The sequence below is a fragment of the Mustela nivalis genome, assembly GCF_964662115.1.
Source record: "Mustela nivalis genome assembly, chromosome: 3".
Classification (NCBI taxonomy): domain Eukaryota; kingdom Metazoa; phylum Chordata; class Mammalia; order Carnivora; family Mustelidae; genus Mustela; species Mustela nivalis.
In genome coordinates, this window is record NC_139022.1 from 103,460,062 (window position 1) to 103,481,402 (window position 21,341).

At 40.0% G+C, this 21,341-nt stretch overlaps 1 protein-coding gene across 1 annotated transcript in view; it reads right to left on the reverse strand.

The window, feature by feature from the left end:
• LOC309860940 (protocadherin alpha-13-like) overlaps positions 1–21,341 on the reverse strand; it is a 113,527-nt gene that overhangs the window by 80,990 nt on the left and 11,196 nt on the right. The window lies entirely within an intron of this gene.

A 21,341-nucleotide genomic window follows, 5' to 3' on the forward strand; every position in this document is an offset into this window, starting at 1 on the left:
TGTAAGCCTCCAACAACGTTTCAGGCGGACCTAGAGAAGCAGCCACCCGCACCTCCCCATTTCTAGGGTGCACGTGGAAGTGGTGTCTCAGCGCTGCTCGCGTGCTGTTGCTTAAGAAGTACCGGATTTCCCCGTTGGAGCCTTCATCCGGGTCCGAGGCCTGAACTCGTAATAACACAGTCCCGTTGGGGGCAGTCTCTGGTACCTTGGCGCGGTAGACTGTGCGCTCAAATACAGGCGCGTTGTCGTTTGTGTCCACCACTAGGACCGTAACGTGTGCGTCTCCCGAGCGCGCCGGCTGCCCACCGTCCCTGGCAGTGAGCACCAGCTGGTGGGTGGCGCGCTGCTCCCGATCCAGCGCTTTCTCTAATACCAACTCCGGGTATTCACTGCCGTCCACCCGCGATCCCATGATCAGGCGAAAGTGCTGGCTGAGGCTCAGACTGTAGTTTAGGACCCCGTTGCTTCCCTCGTCAGCATCTTGAGCATTGGGGAGAGTAAAGCGGGCTCCGGGCATCAGGAACTCGGGGATGTGCAGCTGCACGTCGCCAGCAGGGAAGAGAGGCGAGTTGTCGTTGGTGTCCACAATGTGAACTCTCATCGTGTGGAGCTCCAGCGGGTCCTCAAGCACCAGCTCATAGGTCAAGACGCAGACAGCTTTGGTCTCACACAGCCGTTCACGGTCCGCCGGCTCTAGGACCACCAAACTACCGCTGGCCGGATCCACCCCGAAGTAGGGCTCTCCGTGTCTGGAAAGGAAGCGAAAGTTCCTCAAGGACAGGGCGGCCGCCGACAGCCCCAAGTCCGCGGAAACATTGCCTACGGCTACGCCCCGCACGGTCTCCTCCAGCACTGAATATTCCAGCTGTCCGGCGGCAGAGCCGCAGGAGACCCACAGACACAGAACCGCCACCCTCCAGCTCACCATCCTCCCTCTCGGCGTCCTCGCTCCACCAACTGCGACCCAGGACCATGCTCCGGACTCCCGGAGAGCATGAACCGCTAGAAAGAGCAAGGGCCGGCTGCCCGCTGCCGCGGGCTAGAGATGCCCAGAGCGCCGACGTTCGGCAGCCTGGACGCACTGGAGTTGCCCAGGGCTGGCCGGCTGGAAGCTCTGCTCGCCGGATTGGAAGTGCGGCAGCCGTCTGGGAAAGCGGAGCTGGCGGGTGAGGAGGAGCGCAGCGCCGCCTAGGGGTGCAGAGACGAGGTAAACAGCTCGGGCTAGGGAGGCACCGTCTCCACTCGCCGCTGGCAGGGATCTCTCCGAAGTCCTGGCGGCCGGCGCCGGGAGGGGCACGGAAGACGCTCGGAGAAGCTAACCCATCTTCCCTCGAACGGAAGGACAACGCCCTAAGGCCGGCCTGGGCGTAACCTCCACAGCCAACACCTAAAGACCGCGCGTAACTAGGACTGAGCTGGGCTGGGCTTCTCTCGCCACGGTGTGACGGCGGAACGTCCAGTCCGGGGCTAGTCCAGGGCTCTCGAACCCCCCAGAACCCCTACGGTGCGGGCGAAGAGAGCGGAACTGCCAGAAAAACCACGGGGCGGAGGCGGAGAGAGGCGGGATCCGAGCCACGAATGACCACGCCTTCGAAGCTTAAGGAAACAGGAGCCCCCAAACTAAGGACTGAGGGGCATCGCATGCTGGATTCCCAGACTCTCCGCGGCGGGTTAAAGCCTCTCCTGCACCTTCTTTTATACCAGGAGCCAAATTTTAAATAGAGGCGATCAGCGAGGGGCAAACTGGGAAATAGATGCCTCCTCAAGCTTCCCTGGGACTCTGGCTTTTCGAGGCATCCAGGTGGGTGAGCGCAAAGCTTACAGTTTGGCTTTTTGCGGGTCAGCGGTTTCTCTTTCCCCAGGAGGTCCTGGGGCAGAGTGCCTTACCAGCCGCCCTTGACGCTCTGGTTGAGAGAGGTTAGAAACCAGTCAATACAAGCTCCTGAAACTCAGACTGACACTCATCCCCAGCAGGACGTGACAAGTGGAGTGGGAAGAAAGTCACTGAGATACTCTCCATTGTGTGACCACGGAACTAGTCTGTAAATTTACTCTCTGTAGATATTTGGAAAATAGCATTGAGGCAGGGTAGGAACTGACTAGCTGTCCATACATTCTCCAACTTCCTTTTTAGGCCGGTCTCCTGGAGGGAAATCGTAATATTGATCAGTTCTATGAAAAACATCTCTGAGCTATAAGAAATATCTCCAAATTTCTCCTTGCACCCTACAACCAGAGGATCTCCCTGAGGGGGAAGGCGATTTCCCTGAAGAGGAGGAGAGCTGAAAAAAGAGAGTGCCCTCAAATGACTATTAAGTACTAAATTTCTTCAACTTCTTTTAATACAGTTGCAGGGTCCAAAGCCCCAGGAACCAAAATTTGAAAGACAAAAGCTGAATACTGATCAAGAATTGAAGCTTTCACTGTGATGTTCTTTTTTCTTTCTCTTTCTTTTTAAGATTTTACCCATTTATTTGTGAGAGAGAAAGAGAGAGAGAGAGAGAGGACACAAGCAGGGAGAGTAGCAGGCAAAGGCAGAATCAGGTTCCCTGCTGGGTAAGGAGCCCCATGTGGGAATGGATTCTAGGACCCCAGGATCATGACCTGAGCGGAAGGCAGATGCTTAACTGACTGAGCCACCCAGCCTTACCAGGGCAATGTATTTTCTGGTCAGAAAACTGCCTAGAAGTGTTGATAATTATTGAAGCTGAAGCTGGATACTAGGGAGCTAATTACACAATTCTCTTAACTTGGGTATATGTTTGAACACTGTTACAATAGTTTCTTAAATTGCTGATAAAAATGAGGGGTGGGGAGGCAGGCTGTTTCAGCATTCTGGCTTTAAGACTGAAAGTGGGATTGGTAAATTCATTATGCCACTGGGAACCAATCACCTCCCTGGGAACAATACAAACCCAACCACTTATCTCTTCCAGGAAAGCAGGGCAAGCAGCAACATAAGGCAATTTAAGTAGTAAATGTCCTAGACTAATTTGTCTTTCTGAGTTAAGGAACCAAGAAAATCATTGACGCCAAGTTTTGGATAAAATCAAAGCAGAAAATATTCAGCCCCGTTGAAGTGTTAGGTAGAGCTGTAAGTATAGCCATCTTGCGGAATGCTCATTAGGATGTGAAACAACCCATAAAAATTAAATTTATTCACCAAATTTCAGAATCAGAATTAATTATCTTCTTCAGTGTCAGAGATTAGGATTTGCATTTCCTCATTTTCATTTAATGCTAACAGCTTTGGGGTGCAAAGCTGTACTTTTCACTTTTCCATTAGCAGCCCCTGAAATATATCTGGAGAGATGCACTCAACTTTTGGAAGGCCCCTGATTTTAAGACCTGCAATCAAGTTTCCAGTTATACTGGGTTTAGAATTTCCGAGCTCTGTCTAGGACAATATGTGTGCGTGTGGATTAGTAAGTGGGGAAAAGGAAAAACATACTGAGAATCGAATGAAAAATCTTGACAAAAATTCTTACCCCTACACATACCTCTCAGACTTCTGGCTTCCCCTCTCTTCCCATTTCTCTGTCTAACCTGCCACTGATGATTATTTTTAAAGGATTTAATTTCTGTCAAGAATAAGTGAATAGCACTCACCTAGTGGGATTTGTTCTGTCACCTGCCTCCCTATCTATCTCCCTATCTACTATCTGTAGGCATAAATGGGATTTGTAGGAAAGCAATATTCAGGAGATATTTGGGATATTTAGATATCCCGAAGATGAGAATATCTCAAGAGTCTTTCCTTTTGTATAAGATAACAAGGTGAACACTAAATCCACGATCTCGTAAAATTTCTCTTTAGTGAACTTCTCTTTTGCCATTTTATGCCATTTGCCGTAGTTTCCCCTTATTCAGACATTTTTGAGCTTTACTCAGGTACAAGTACAACTTTAAGTGGACTCAATACAAAAACAGTTTTGATTTCTGCTTGGGTTCTATTGCCAAGACATTATTATAAGTCTCTCCCAACCAAGCTTAGCCTTAAATTATAAATTCAAGAGATTTCTAGCCATAACGCGTAAGCTCCTACCAGAGATCTTGCAGCCAAATGAGAAAATAGTAAATCTAACACATACCACAAAAGTGATGAGGGATAGAAGCAGAAAAATGTTCACATTTAACCCAGAAGACTGACCACTAGCCTGCATAGTATTAATAAGGATCAAATACATCCTTAAAGGGTCTCATTACTGCCTGTATATCTGTTAGTTAATACTAAACTGAATGATAAGCACAAGAGAAATCTTACAAAAGTAGTGTTATGAGTAGAAATTCAAAGAAACATTTATGATTTAATACTCCCTGCATGTCCCCTCCCCATTGAGCACTAAGCATTTATCCACCAGCTTCATATAGCAAAAAGTGCAACTCTTTCTGCCCATGGGTCCTGTCCCATACTACTTAAATAAATTACTAAGTTACACCATATTGTGTCTTAAGAATTTCTTGGCCATTGTGCTCAATGACCTGCAACAAAAGGATATTGCTTTTAAAACAAAATTAAGATTTATTTATTTATCAGAGAGAGAGCACAAGCAGGGACAGAGGCAGGCAAAGGGAGAAGCAGGCTCTTTGCTGAGCAAGAAGCCCAATGCAGAACTTGAAGCCAGGACCCCAGAATTATGACCTGAGCTGAAGGCAGACACTTAACAGGCAGAACCACACAGATGTCTGCAAAATTAAGATTTTAAAACATATTTTATTTTTAAAGGTTTTATTTATTTGCGAGAGAGAACCAACTGAGCCACCCAAGTGTCCCTAAACCAGATTTTCTTAGTGCTTAAGATTACTCCTTGGGAACATATTACGTACTTAAAGTAAATTTAAAGACAAGATATCAGTGTCACATTAAGCAAATATTCATCCTGTAAAAGCTGATCAAGTGTCCAAATCAAGTCTTTTTTTTCTTTTTTTATCCCAAATCAAGTCTCACAGAATAGTTCTTGGGGGGTAGAGATCTACATCACTCAAATTTTGTTTCTTAAGTATCTAGCTACGCTCTGGGCACACAAATTAAGTGGCTAACACACTCTCAATATACAACATCCTATGTTACTTTTTTTTTTTTACTTGCATCTAACATATTACTACAGAATTTCTTTCTCAAATTTCTAATCCCAAGTAACTTGTTTTTCTCCATGACATAATACCATATAAAGTATCTCAAACCTTTCTTCATGAATCTTCACTCTGACTCTATATTGTGTTTATGCACTACCTTTTACAATTATTTGCCAATTTTCCAAAAATTATCTTTTTTAAAGATTTTTTTAAATTTTTATTTATTTGACAGAAAGAGATCACAAGTAGGCAGAGGCAAGCAGAGAGAAAGGGGGAAGCAGGCTTCCAGCTGAGCAGAAAGCCTGATGTGGGGCTCAATTCCAGGACCCTGAGCTCATGACCCAAGCTCAAGGCAGAGGCTTAACCTACTGAGCCATCCAGGTACCTTTTTCTAAAAATCTTTTTCTATTTCCTCTTCAAAGTGTAGCCCTCAGAACTTAAAGTCATACTCCAGGTTGGTCACATCTGAAGCAAAAAGAGATCTTTTCTCCTTGATAAGGAGAACATACATTAAGGCATGTGTAAGGTGAGGGTATAGGTCCTAGCAAGAATAGAAGAAGGAAAAGGAATTAAAAAAGCACTTTTTTTATGCAGTCCCTTCAGTCTCCCTGTCTAGATCTATTCTTACACATGCCTAATGTCCTCCTTGTAACAGTCAAAGAGTTAATGATTTCTTCAGAGTCTTCCAGCACAACAGATAACATCCAAGGAGTACCCAAGAGAGGTTATCATGAATGTTTTCCAAGACCACTGACTCCAGAGCTTCAGTAACTTACAGAAGATGTCTAAGAATTCATCCTTGTTTTGACTAATTCCTGAAATGTATGAGGGGACACATACACCAGACCACTGTCTTCGATCTAAACCCCAAATGCCAAGCAAAGAAGAGACAGTCTCCCTGTTTCTTTCTGAGTCTCCCAGACTGTCTGTATCGGCTCTCTCCACATATCTTCAATAAATTCTGCTCTCACTTCTCAGGGCTCACATTTGATTTCCATCCTGCGTGAAGCCAAAGGACCCTCTTGGCTGGTCCTGTGGGACATCCCTCTGCATCATTGGACCCAGCCAGCTGCATTACTTTCATTCTAAATATTACAAATCAAGGAATAGAGTCTAAAATTACATCTAGCTCTTTAAAACACAATCAAATACTTTTTTTCATGATGGATTGAAAACTAAAATTAATACCTATTTTTTTCTAGATGGCCTTAAGCCACAGATCAAAAAGTCCTAGACTTTTGTACTTTTTCTTTTTTACTCCAATTTGCTGAATATTACTGGGTTAAAAGCTAACCTATCTTGTTCAATTACATAATATATTTTATCTACATTCAAATTTTGTATTGCACATATTTGGTAAGCAGTCACACTAGATCTTCCTCTGATCTGTGGATGAAAATTTTCATCAAGTGTAGCTTAAAAGGAAGGCCTGCAATCATTACCAACTAACCCAACTGACATCAGTTTATTAGATAGTGCTTAACCTGAAATAAAAATCTGACAAAGATTCTATCAACATTCTCTAAAAAAGACTCTACACAAATCTCACATTATAGTTTCAAAACATGCTAAACAAAATATTACTAGAGCATCCTTATGATAGATGCTTAAAAGCAATTTGATAAAAATTTGACAGCTGTCACAAAACAATGACTACCTTCATTTTATATATATATTTTTAAAGATATCATTCATTTATTTGTCAGAGAGAGAGAGTACAAGCATGGGGAGCAACAGGCAAAGGGAGAAGCAAGCTCCTTGCTGAGCAGGGAACCCAATGTAGGACTCAATTCCAGGACCCTGGTATCATGACCTGGGCCGAAGGCAGATGCTTAACTGACTGAGCCACCCAGGCATCCCCAATCTTCAATTTAAACAATAAAACATCAGAATAATTTCCATGAAAAATCATGAGCATAACCAGATACTTCATCTCATAGTTATTATTCAATACTGACTTGGATATGCTAGGCTAATCAATATAAAATAAAGAAATGTGTATATGTGTTAGAAAGGAGAATAACATATATTGTTAGATGATAAATTTATAGGCAATATAATTTTCTACTCATGAAATCAAATAAAAAATAATTAAAACTAAAGGGGTTCAGTGACATGTACCATGAAAATTGGACCAAGATGTGAGAAAATGCTAAGAGTGAATTCGTCCCACTGGAGACTTGGGAAGAGCTGATAGACTGGAGTTTTCCAGAGTAGTGGTTCATACTGAAAAACAAAACAAATGATTCTTTGTTTGGAATGACAGGGATGCATAATTTGCCATCCCAAAATGTGTCTTTTTGGCTGGTGTATTATTTTAGGCTGATTATTTTTTCCCAAGTTTTCATTTAAATTTCAGTTAATTAACATACAGTCCAATATTAGTTTCAGTTGTAAAATTAAATGCTTCAAAGTTATATACGACAACCGGTGCTCCTCATAGGCTGGTTATTTTTAAGAAACAGAGGGCTTTAAAAAAAAAAAAAAACCTCCCCTCTCTCTGCCTAAAATAATTTACAGGATGTGTTCCAGGAAGGGAGCTATCACCATAGATAACTGCAGCATAATATGATATGGTAGACAGGGAAGAAGCTAGCAAGGCCTGTTTGATCAAAGTTTTCCCAATGTCATTTTTTTTTTTTGAATGACCCAGCACACATTTGTTTACCAGACATTTACTCTTTCCACCTTCCTATGAATTGCCTTCTGCCCCTTTGAAGCCTTAGATCCTACCCTTTTCTCTTTAGTTCAGAAAGTCATATATGTACTTCATTTTGTTAACTGTCTTTGGAATCTCTAACGTTTATGTGGATTCCCCTGCATGTATTTAATTAAATTTTATTTTCTCCTGTTAATCTGTCTCATGTTAATTTAATTCTTAGACCAGCCACAAGACTGAAGGGTGAAGGGAAAATTTACCTCCCCAGACTGAACAAAAAGATCTAGGTACATAGGCTGAATCAGGCAGGATTCTCCTTTCTTTCTTTTTTTTTTTTTTAAATATTTTCTATGCTTAGGTTTTATTTTATTTTTTTTTTAAGATTTTATTTATTTATTTGACAGAGAGAGATCAGAAGCAGGCAGAGAGGCAGGCAGAGAGAGAGAGAAAGAAGCAGGCTCCCGGCCGAGCAGAGAGCCCGATGCGGGGCTCGATCCCAGGACCCTGGGATCATGACCTGAGCCGAAGGCAGCGGCTTAACCCACTGAGCCACCCAGGCGCCCCCAGGATTCTCCTTTCATCCTATTTGTCAGCACAAAATATAAGAAAAAGCAGGACTAAATGTGACAGAGAGCAGAAGCACTATTATTTCAAGAGTGAAGCTAAGGATGTATGTAGTAAGGTGAAGAGAACATTCTGGATAACAAATTGCTCTGCAGCTGCCAATTCTCATCAGTTGGAGATATGCAGAAACTAAGGTACATACAAACTACTCTACCAAACGTTAATAAAGATACCTTCATGTTAGTCCAGAGCTCTGCTGGCCCATCCATTTACATTCTTCACCTGCAGACAGCTAGTCTTTTTTTTTTTTTTAAAGATTTTATTTATTTGACAGAGAGAGATCACAAGTAGGCAGAGAGGCAGGCAGAGAGAGAGAGAGAGAGGGAAGCAGGCTCCCTGCTGAGCAAAGAGCCCGATGCGGGACTCGATCCCAGGACCCTGAGATCATGACCTGAGCCGAAGGCAATGGCTTAACCCATTGAGCCACCCAGGCGCCCTGCAGACAGCTAGTCTTAAAGGAACTACTTTCAATAATGAGTAGTAATCAAAACTAAGCCAAAATGGGATCTCCATAAATACTACAAGAAAGATTAGAAAATAGACATGTACATATGCTCACTGCCAGAATCACAAGGGGATCTTTCACTGTGAGATCTGTTATTACATCACCAGGTTCACTCTTGGGCAGAATTATCAGACTAGATATTAAAATAACAAGGTCCAATTATATGTCATCAACAGAAGGCAACTTTAGACTCAAAGATACAGATAAATTGAAAGTAAAGGATGGAAAAACATATATTATAAAAATAGCAACCACAAGAGAGCTGCAGTGGCTATGCTAATATCAGACAAAAATATTACTGGAAATAAAGAGAGATATTTCATCATGACAAGAGTTGATTAGGAAAGTATAACAATTATAAGAATATAGACAGCTAACAAAAGAGCCCCCAAATACATAAAGCAAGAGCTAACAGAAATGAAAGAAGAAATAGACAATTCAATACTAAAAGCTGGAGATTTTAATACCTTACTTCTGGCAATGGATAACACCTAGACAGATGATCAGTAAGTAAGTGGAAGGCTTTAAAAACATTGTAAACCAACTAGACCAAAAAAGACATTTACAGAATACTCACCCACTGACAGCACAATATCTATTCTTCTCAACTGCACAAGAACATTCTCCATAACAGACCACATGCTAAGTGTCAAGCAAATTACTGTGCACCAGGTATCAACCCCAAGGGAGGACTCTAAATACTTCTGCCCATTGCATCTTGGCATCAGAGTTGCCAAGAAGAACACAATACAGTCAAGCAGGATGGAACAACATTGTATTTACATAGAGAAAAGACAGACCAAGATCAGCTTCAGTACTGGGCATCAGTATCCCATGGCCAGTGGGTTTCTCTGTGCACCCCTCCTGTACCACAGTAGAAAGACCTTTTCTCTTCTTCACAGAGGACAGATGTAACAGTGGGCTTGGTCAGATACCACATGATTCACATGCTCTAAGCAGAGACTAGAGCTTCAGTGAGTCTGAAAGAGGGAAAGATATTCCCACACAAGATAAGACTATCACAGGCTGTATAGACTCCATTTCTTGGTAAGGAAGTGTTCCAAGCCCAAGACCCATTCTTACATGACTAAGTGAAATCTGAAAGACTGCGCATGAGGGGTGCCTGGGTGGCACAGTCGGTTAAATGATCCCAGGGTCCGGGATCAAGCCCCACATAAGGCTCTCTGCTCAACAGAGAGCCTAATTCTCCCTCTCCCTCTGCCTGCTGCTCTGCCTACTTGTACTCTCTATCTCTGTGTCAAATAAATTTAAAAAAAAACTTTAAAAAATCATTTTAAAAAATGTTGCACATTAGAATGCCCTTCCCAACACTATGCCATAAAATAAACTTCAGTAAGTTTATAGGGACTGATACCATACAAAATGTGTTATCTGACCATAATGGAATAAAATTAGAAATCAATAACAAACTGAAATTTAGGGAATTCAGATATATGTAGAAATTAAATCACATGTGCTAAAATAACCATGGGTCAAAGAAGAACAAGGGAAATTAGGAAACACTCTGAGATAAATGAAATGCTGAGATAAATGAAATGAAAGACACAATATATGAAAACTTATGGAATGCAACTAAAACAATGCTCAAAGGAAGATGTATAGCTGTAGTGTTGACACTGAAGAGAAAGATATACCTCAAATCAATTACCTAACCTCCTACTTTAAGATACTGGAAAAATAAAAACAAACCAAATTTAAAGGATTAAAGAAAAAATAAATAAAAAGAGGAAAAACAGTAGAGAAAGATGACAAAGGCACAAGTTGGTTCTTTGAAAAGATCAACATAATTGACAAAACTTTACCTAGATTGGCCAAGAGAAAAGTCAAGAAAATGAAGATTACTAAAACCAGCAATGAAAGAAGACATTACTACAAACCTTAAAGAAATAAAAAAGATAATAGAATATTATGAACAGCTGAGTACCAATAAATGAGTAGTTTAGATGAAAAAATTCTTAGAATACACAAATACCAAAATTGGGTAAAAAGAAAAATAGAAAATCTGAGTGGACATATGAAAAGTAAATAGATTGAATTACTAACTAGATCGAATTAGTAAATAGATTGAATTAGAACTACACAGGAAAAAAACACAAAAGACATCATGAATGAATTCTACCAAACATTTTCATAAATATTAATAGCAGTTCTTTACAAACTCTTCCAAAGAATAGAAGAGGAGCAAGGGACACCTGGATGGCTAGTTGGTTAAGCACCTTACTCTTGGTTTTGGCTCAGGTCATGATCCTAGGGTCCTGAGATTGAGTCCCACGTAGGGCTCAGAGCTCAACATGGAATCTTGTTGTCCCTCTCCCTCTGCTCCTCCTCTCCCCTGCTTTCTCATAAATAAACAAATAAAATCTTTTCTTAAAAAAGAAGAACAAATACTTCCTGGCTCATTCTTTTTTTTTAGAAAATTTTTTATTTATTTGACAGAGAGAGTAATCACAAGTAGACAGAAGTAGGCAGAGAGGTAGGCAGAGAGAGACGAGGAAGGAGGCTCCCTGCTGAGCAGAGCCCAATGCTGAGCTCAATCCCAGGACCCCAGGATCATGACCTGAGCCTAAGGCAGAGGCTTAACCCACTGAGCCATCCAGGTGCCCCTTCTGAGGGCAGTATTACTCTGATTTCCAAAACAAAAGACATGACCAGAAAAGAAAACTACAGACCACTATCTTTTATGAATATAAACACAAAAATACTCAATGGAATACCAGAAAACCAAATTCAGCAATATATAAAAGGAATTATACACCATCATCAAGTTGGTTTAACATCTGAAAATCAATAAATGTAATATATATTAGGTTGAACAGGTTGCCATAACAAAGTATCACAGACTGGGTGAGCTAAACAACAGAAATTTACTTTCTTGTAATTCTGAAGGCTAGAATTCCAAGATCAATGTATCACCAGTGTTAATATCTTTCAAGACTTCTTTCCTTGGCTTGTAAATGGCCATCTCCTCACTGTGACTTCACATGGTCTTCCCTCTGCGTGTGTTGATGAACTAATTTCTTTTTCTTTTTAAAGATTTATTTATTTTAGAGACAGAGGGTGTGAGCAGAGGCAGAGGTCTAATTTCCTCTTCTTAAAAGGACATCAGTCATATTGCATTAAGATTCACCTCAATGACTTCATTTTAACTCAGTTATTTCTTTTTAAAATTTTTTATTTATTTATTTGACAGAGAAAGACACAGCAAGAGAGGGAACACAAGCAGACGGAGTGGGAGAGGCAGAAGCAGGCTTCCTGCTGAGCAGGGAACCTGATGTGGGGCTTGATCCCAGGACCCTGGGATGGTGACTTGAGCCAAAGGCAGATGCCCAACAACTGAGCCACCCAGGCAAGCCTACGTCAATTACTTCTTTAAAAATGGCCACAATTGCCGAACTGTGGAAAGAGCCAAGATGCCCTTCAACAGATGAATGGATAAAGAAGATGTGGTCCATATATACTATGTAGTATTATAACTCCATCAGAAAGGACGAATACCCAACTTTTTTATCAACATGGACGGGACTGGAAGAGACTATGCCGAGTGAAATAAGTCAAGCAGAGAGAGTCAGTTATCATATGGTTTCACTTACTTGGGGAGCATAAAGAATAACGTGGAGGACATTAGGAGAAGAAAAGGAAAAGTGAATTGGGGGAAATTAGAGGGGGAGATGAACCATGACAGACTGGGACTCTGAGAAACAAACTGAGGGTTTTAGAGGGGAGGGAGATGGGGGGATAGGTGAGCCTGGTGGTGGGTATTAAGGAGGGCACGTATTGCATGGAACACTCACTGTGGTACAAAAACAATGAATCTTGGAACACTGAAAAAATGGAATAAATTTTAAAAATATATATCTCCAAATATAATTCCAAATATAGGGACGCCTGGGTGGCTCAGTTGGTTAAGCAGCTGCCTTCGGCTCAGGTCATGATCCCAGCGTCCTGGGATCGAGTCCCACATCGGGCTCCTTGCTCCACAGGGAGCCTGCTTCTCCCTCTGACTCTGCCTGCCACTCTGTCTGCCTGTGCTCGCTCTTGCTCTCTCTCTCTCTGACAAATAAAAAAAAAAAAAATCTTAAAAAAAAAAAAAAGATTTATAATTCCAAATATATTCTGAGGTACTTCGGTTCAGGCATCAACACATGAATTTTGGGAGGACACAATTCAGCTCATAGTGATATATCAATTGATTAAAATACAAACACCATATGATCATCTGAATACATGCAGAAAAATCGTTTGGCAAAATCCAACACCATTTTATAATAAAATCAGCCATCAAACTAGGAAGAGAAGGGAATTTCCTTATCCTGATAAGGGCATTCATGAGATAGAGTGGAAAACTGAAGAGGAAGACAATGAAGCCAAAGTTGGTTCTTTGAAAAGATCGAGAAAACTGACAAAACCTTAGCTATATTGACGAAGAGAAAAAGCCACAAGACTAAAATTAGTAAAACCAGAAGTGAAAGAGGGGTCATTTTCAAAGACCTACTGAAAGGTAATATTATAGTTACAGGTAAAAACCAGTGTGCTTTTGCCTAAGGTCAGCGACAAGTCAGGAAAGTTTTCTCTAACCACTTCTATTCAACATTGTGCTAGAGGCTCCAGCTAGCCCAATTAGGGAAGAATACAAGATCAAAGACATTCAGATGCAATGGATGGGAAGATTAAAACTATCTCCATTTAGAGATGACCAGTCCTTGTATATTGAAAATCCTAAAGAATCCACTAAAAACTGTAAAACAAATAAATGACATCAGAAAGGTTATAGGATAAAAGATTAATATAAAAACCCATCAATTATATTTTATAGACTAACTATTGTAAAAATGAACCAATAAAAAATGCAATGAAAAATCTATTTTAAAATGTTTTTTAAAAAGGGGGCACCTGGATGGCTCAGTGGGTTAAAGCCTCTGCCTTCAGCTCAGGTCATGATCCCAGGGTCCTGGAATTGAGCCCCAGCAGGTTCAGCAGGGAGCCTGCTTCCCTTCCTCTCACTCTGCCTGACTCTCAGCCTACTTGTGATCTCGTCAAATAAACAAATAAAATCTTTAAAAAAAAGAAAATATTAAGGAATAAATTTAGCAAAAGAAATATAAAATGTGTACTCTGGAAACTCCAAAACAATGTTGAAAGGAATTAAAGAAGGGGCAACTGAGTGGCTCAGTTGGTTAAGCATCTGTCTTCAGTTCAGATCGTGATCCCAGGGTCCTGGGATCCAAGCCCTTTGGGCTCCCTGCTCTGTAAGAAGTCTGCTATTCCCTCTCCCTCTGCTGCATTCCCTGCTTATACTCTCTCTGTGTGTCAAATAAACAAGTAAAATCTTTAAAAATAAGTAATTAATTAATTAAACTAAAAAGAAGGGAATTAAAAAACATCGAAATGGGGAAAATCCCATGTTCATGGATCAGAAGACTTTACACTGTTAAAATGGAAATACTGTCCAAATGGATCTACAACATACTCCCTATCAAAAGTAAGCTGGTTTCCTTGCAGAAACTGACAAACCGATCCTAAAATTCATATGGAAATGCAGGTCACCCAGAAGAGCCAAGAAAATCTTGAGAAAAAGAACAAAGTTGGAGAACAAATAATTTCTAAAACTTGCCTCAAAAGTATAATAACGAAGAGAGTGTGGTACTGGGATAAGGACAGACATATAAATCAATGGAATAGAAATGGGAATCCAGAAATTAACTCCCACATTTATTGATCAACTGATTTTCTTTTCTTTCTTCTTTTTAAAGATTTCATTTTTAAGTAATTTCTACACCCAACATGGGGCTCGAACTCACAACCTAGAGATCAAGAGTCTTGTGCCCTACTGACAGGAAGGCATTCCTTGATCAACTGAATTCCAACAATGGTTCCCCAACATTTCAACAGGGAAAGAATAGTTCTTTTCAATAAAGAGTGCCAGGATAACTGTATATCCACTTGCAAAAGTGTTAAGGTAGACCACTACCTCACACCATCTACAAAAATTAACTCAGAGTGTATCAAAATGATGCCAGCAAAATAACAGAAGAAGAATTCCCAGCCCTTATTCTCCCACAAAAATACAATTAGCAACAATATACAGACCAAAATTCCTTTATGAGGATTCCAGAGTCCAGTTACAAAGCCGGAGTACTCCCAGGTGAACACAAGGCTGAAATAGCTATGCTGAAACAAGTACAAAGAATAAATTTTACTTGGCTCACATCAGCCCTGCACCCACGTTGACCCACCAAGAAAGAATACCCTGGCTTGCTACTGGCCCTTCCAGGGGAAAGAAAAGAGCACAGCATGTGTCCAATGTAACAACTTCTCAGAAGGCTGCCTTAAAGGACTAATTTCTATATTGCCCCAATCAGAGAACTGATGGAACTGGCATAGTTTGGATGCCTGAAGGCTATGGAGAACAAAAGATAATACCAAGGGGACGAAGGAGGGAGAAAAGTGAGGATGTGTCCAGACTTTTGGGATTTTGGAAAGCTGCCTAAGAAACTGGTATCTGTTTTATCTGACTCGGGTTGCTGACAGGAAACCAGCATACCCTGGATGCCTAGTGATCACTGAAAACAAGGGACAACTATTGCCATAGAACATAGAAAACTAAAATGCTGCAGATAGACACTAGAGGGAGCAACAAAGAGCATTTTAAATTACCAGGTTCCAAAATAAAATAAAATAAAATAAAAATCTCCAGTCAAAAGGAGCGCTATAGGAAAGAAACTGGGGGTTGCTGGAGGGGAGAGGGTGGGGGGATAGGGTAACTGGATAATGGGCCTTAAGGAGGACACGTGATGTAATGAGTACTGGGTATTTTATGCAACTGAGGAATTACTAAATTCTATTCGTGTAATAATGCACTATATGTTAACTAAATTGAATTTAAAATTTTTTAAAGATTTCATTTATTTATTTAACAGACAGGGATCACAAGTAGGCAGAGAGGCAGGCAGAGAGAGAGGGGAAAGCAGGCTCCCTGATGAGCAGAGAGCCCAATGAGGGGGATGCGGGGCTCGATCCCAGGACACTGAGAACATCACCTGAGCCAAACGCAGAGGTTTAACCCACTGAGCCACCCAGGCGCCCCTGAATTTAAATTTTAAAAATTTTTTTCAAGGAGCTAAAAGAAAAATATGTGAAAAGTAATGAAGAAAACCTATGGGGTATACAGGACTTATGGGACAACTTTATTTAAAATTTTTTTTAAAAATTCTACGTGTTTATTTGACAGAGAAAGAGAGAGAGCACAAGCAGGGAGAAGCAGGGTCTCCACTGAGCATGGAGCCTGATATGGGGCTTGATCCCAGGATCCTGGGATCATGAGCTGAGCTGAAGACAGATGCTTAACTAACTGAACCACTCATGGGCCCTGGAGACACCGTTAAAAGAAATCATCACTGAAATCTCAGAAGAGGAAAGGGGTAGAAAGCTTATTTAAGGAAATAATGAGAGAGAACTTCTTGGACATGGGGAAAGATTTGGAAATCCAAGTTCATGAAGCTAATAGGTTCACCCCAAAATGTCACTCCAAAACAATCTTCTCTATGACAAATTATAATAAAACTACATAAAATTAAAGGAAAAGAGAATTTTAAGAGCAAAAAGAGAGAACAATTTCTCTCTTATAAGTGAACCCCCAGTAGGCTATCACCAGAAACACTGCACGCCAGGAGAGAATGGGGTGATGTTATTCAAAGTCCTGAAATAAAAATAAACCACTGACCAAGAAAACATTATGCAGCAAAGTTATCCTTCGAAAATGAAAGTGAGATAAAGACTTTCCCAAATAAGCAAAAGCTTGGGGAGTTCATCACCATTAGACCTGCCTTACAAGAAATGCTGAAAGGAGTTCTTCAAACTGAAATCAAACGATGATAACTAGTAACATAAAAACATATGAAAACATACCATATGCTGGTAAAAGTAAGTATAGAGTCAGATTAACAATACCCAATACTGTAATATAGTGGTGTGATAACCACCATACTCTCAGGGTTAAAGAACAAATATATTTAAAATAGAAATAGTTATAATTTTGTTAATGGATACACCCTATAAAAAGACATAAATTATGACAATAGAAACATAAAATGGGTAGGAGTAAAAGAGTAGAGTTTTGCATGTGATGAAAGCCAACTTACTGGGGTGCCTAGGTGGCTTAGTTGGTTAAGTGTCTGCGTTCAGCTCAGGTCATGATCTCAGTGTCCTGGGATCGTGCCCCATATCGGGCCCCCAGCTTGACAAGGAATCTGCTTCTCACTCTCCCTCTGCACCTCACACCGCTTATGCTCACTTTCTCTCAAATAAATAAATAAAATCTTTATAAAAAAGCCTAGTTGTTGTCGGCTTAAAATAGGCCTATGTCTATAAAATGCTTCAAGTAAAGTACAGGTAACCATAAAAAAACTATAGTAGATACAAAATAAAGAAAAGGAAATCAAAGATACACACAAGATAAAGATAAGGAAATCAATTCGCAAAGGAAGATAGCAAGACGGGGAAAAAAGGAACAGAGATACTATAAAACAGCCAGAAAACAATGGAGATAGTAAGTTCTTACCTATTATTATTTTTTTAGAAATTTTTTTTAAAGATTTTATTTATTTATCAGATAGAGATCACAAGTAGGCAGAGAGGCAGGCAGAGAGAGAGGGGGAAGCAAGCTCCCTGCTGAGCATACTGGGATCACGACCTCAGCCCAAGGCAGAGGCTTTAACCCACTGAGCCACCCAAGCGCCCCTTTACCTATTATTATTTTAAATGAAAATGGATTAAATTCTCCAATCAAAGGCATAGCTGAATGAATTAAAAACAAGATCCAACTATATGCCGCCTCCAGCACTTTCAAGGGACATACACTGGTTTAAAATGAAGAGAAGGAAAAAGATATTCCATGCAAATGGAAATAAAAAGATAGAGTGGGAATAGCTATACTTGTATTGGATAAAACTGACTTTAAGTAAAAAACTGTAACAGGAAACAAAGAAGGTCATCATATGGTGAGAAAGAGGTCAAAGTCATCAAGAGGATGTAACAATTTTTATGCATCTACCCAACATCAGAACACAGAAATATATAAAGCAAATAATAGCATATCTGAAGGGAGTAACAGACATTACAGGAATAACAGGGGACTTCAAACCCCAGTTTCATCAGTGGATAGATCACCGAGACAGATAATAAATAAGAAAACACTGAACTTTATCTCTACTTTAGACCAAATGGACCTAGCAGACATGTACAGAACATACCCACCAACTTCAGCAGAAAACACATTCTTCTCAAGCACACATGGAACATTATCCAGGATATATCATGTGCTAGGTCACAAAATAAGTCTCAGCAAACTTTAAAAGACTCAAATCATATAGAGTAGATTTTCTGACCATAATCATATGAAACTAGAAGTTGATAACTGGAGGAAAACTAGACAATTTACAAATATGTGGAAATTAAATAACACACTCCTTAAAAAAAAAATAACACACTCCTAAAAAACTGTGGGCCGAAGATGAGATAGAAGGGAAATAATATTTTGAAACAAATGAAAATGAAAGCACAATGTACCAAAACTTATAGGATGCTGCAAAAGCAGGGCTAAGAGGGAAATTTACAGCAATAAATAACTACATTAAAAGAAATTATTTTGGGGCACCTGGTGACACAGTCCGTTGTATCAGACTCTTGATTTCCACTCAGGTCATGATCTCAGGGTCGTGAGATGGAAAAGGCTCTGTGCTGAGCAGAGTCTGTTTAAGATTCTTGCTGCCCTTCCCCCCAGCTCTCCCCTACTCTCCTTCTCTTGCTCTAAAATAAATAAATCTTAAAAAAGAAAAATAAAAGGGGGCACCTGGGTAGTTCAGTCAGTTAAGTGTCTGTATTTCGCTCAGGTTGTGACCCCAAGGTTCTGGAATGGACCCCCACATTGGGCAACCTGACCAGTGGGAGTCTGCTTCTCCCTCTCCCTTTGTCCCTCCTCCCCCGCTTATGCATGCTCTCTCTCTTTCTCTCTCAAGTAAATAAATGAAAAATTTTTTTAAAAAGGAAGAAAAAAAATGAAAAACTTTGTCACTTATGTGGAACCTAAAAAGAAAAAACTAGAAGATACAGAGAACACATTGGTGTTTGCCATTTGCAGTGGATGGGAGTAGGCCAAGTGGTTGAAGTTGGGCAAAAGTACAAACGTCTGATTATAAAATAAATAATACACAGAATAGTTACTATTTTTAATAATACTGAATTGCATATTTGAAGGTCACTAAAAGAGTAGATCTGAAAAGTTCTCATTACAAGGAAAAATTCTATAACAATGTATGGTAATAAGTATTAACTAGACTTATTGTGGTGATCATTTCCCAATATATACCAATGTCAAATAATTACATTGTATATCTGAAATGAATATAATGCTATATGTCAATTATACTTCAATTTTTCAAAAACACTTAAATTAGAAATAAATGTTTACTAATTTAATTATTGGATGATCCATATAAAAATTAAATCTTCCTTAAAAAATTAACATCTTCCTAACTAAACATGGAGACTGTAAAATCCATAAAAGAAAAATAAACATATTTTAATATAGAAATACAAAAAACATTTTTATCTGGCAAAATATACGATAAACAAATCAACATAAATTGTATAGGAGGAAAAAATATTTGTGAAATAGGTAGAAGATAACAGTTAATATCTACATTTTACAAAGAACTTTCCCAAACTGAAAAACAACAAAAAAAAAACTTTTCAAGTTTTTTTTTTTTAAGATTTTATTTATTTATTTGACAGACAGAGATTACAAGTAAGCAGAGAGAGAGGAGGAAGCAGGCTCCCCGCCGAGCAGAGAGCCCGATGTGGGGCTCGATCCCAGGACGCCGGGATCATGACCTGAGCCGAAGGCAGAGGCTTTAACCCACTGAGCCACCCAGGTGCCCCACTTTTCAAGTTTTTAATGAACAAGTAATTTACGTAACAAATCAAAGAGAACCAAATACAAATGACAATATGCTCAAATTCACTGGTGTTATATGGAATTAAAATTAAAGTAACAGTGAGATATAAAACCACGACTGATTTTAGAGACAAGAAAGGGTGCTCATAACTTGTTGGTGGCAATTAAAAGTACTTGAACAGTACTCTAGCAATACATTCTAAAATTAAAATTATTAATACACTTCGATGCGTCCATTCCACATCTGAAAGTGAATTTCACGGAAATAAAAGCACCAATATTATAGAAATATGTAAATAATAGTACAGCATGGCTTATGAGGGCTAAAGAACACTTGAAATGCGGGGTTCGTCAACAGGTAAATAACTGAATATATCAGTGATTCACTCTGCATTACGGGGAACTAGACAGCTATTAAAAATAACAGATTTGTAGGGTTTCCAAAGACATTGGTGACTAAAAAGTATAAAGTGCATTATCTGTCCTGATAAACTTTCTAAAACATATAACAAAAAAAAATCTAAAAGACATACACCTGTGTGGAGTAATTAAGTGATTGAAAATAAATATATGCAAAGAAAATCACAAGCTTCCTTTGTACTGGATACCTGACGGGAATGGTGAGATGACAAGAAGGAAATGAGAAGGGACCAAATCAAAGAAGATTTCTTTTTTTTTAAGAAACAAAAATGAACTGGGGCACCTGGGTGGCTCAGTCAGCTGGGTGTCTGTCTTTGCTCCTTCATGATCCCAGGGCCCTGCATTGGAGCCCTGCATTTGGTTCCTTGTTTGGGGGTGGAGGTGCCTCTCCCTTTCCCTCTGTGCGCTTTCTCTTTCTCTCTCTCTCTCTCTCAAGTAAATAAATAAAGTGTTTTTTAAAATGAACTTTTAGGAGCACCTGGGTGGCTCAGTGGGTTAATGCCTCTGCCTTCAGCTCAGGTCATGATCTCAGGGTCCTGAGATGGAGCCCCACATCAACCTCTCTGCTCAGCAGGGAGCCTGCTTCCCCCCACCTCTGCCTGCCTCTCTGCCTCCTTGTGATTTGTCTGTCAAATAAATAAATATAATCTTTATAAATAAATAAATAAATAAAATGAACTTTTAAAGGGCATTTTTTGTAATAAAAGGTTATGAGGTCTTTAAAATAAAACACATAGGGGTTCCTGGGTGGCTCAGTAGGTTAAGCCTCTGTCTTCAGCTCAGGTCTTGATCTCAGGGTCCTCAGATGGAGACCCCACAGGCTCTCTACCCCGTGGGGAGCCTGCTTCCCCCTCTCTCTCTGCCTGCCTCTCTGTCTACTTGTGATCTCACTCTCTGTCAACTAAATAAATAAAATCTTTTTAAAAATAAATAAAACACATATGTGGTATATCAATGAATTTTTAAAATAAAGACATTCATTTGAAATTTTTTAAATTTTTTAATGCTTTAATCAGGGGCACCCAGGTGGCTCCGTTGGTTGAGCAGCTGCCTTCAGCTCAGGTCATGATTCTAGGGTCCTGGGA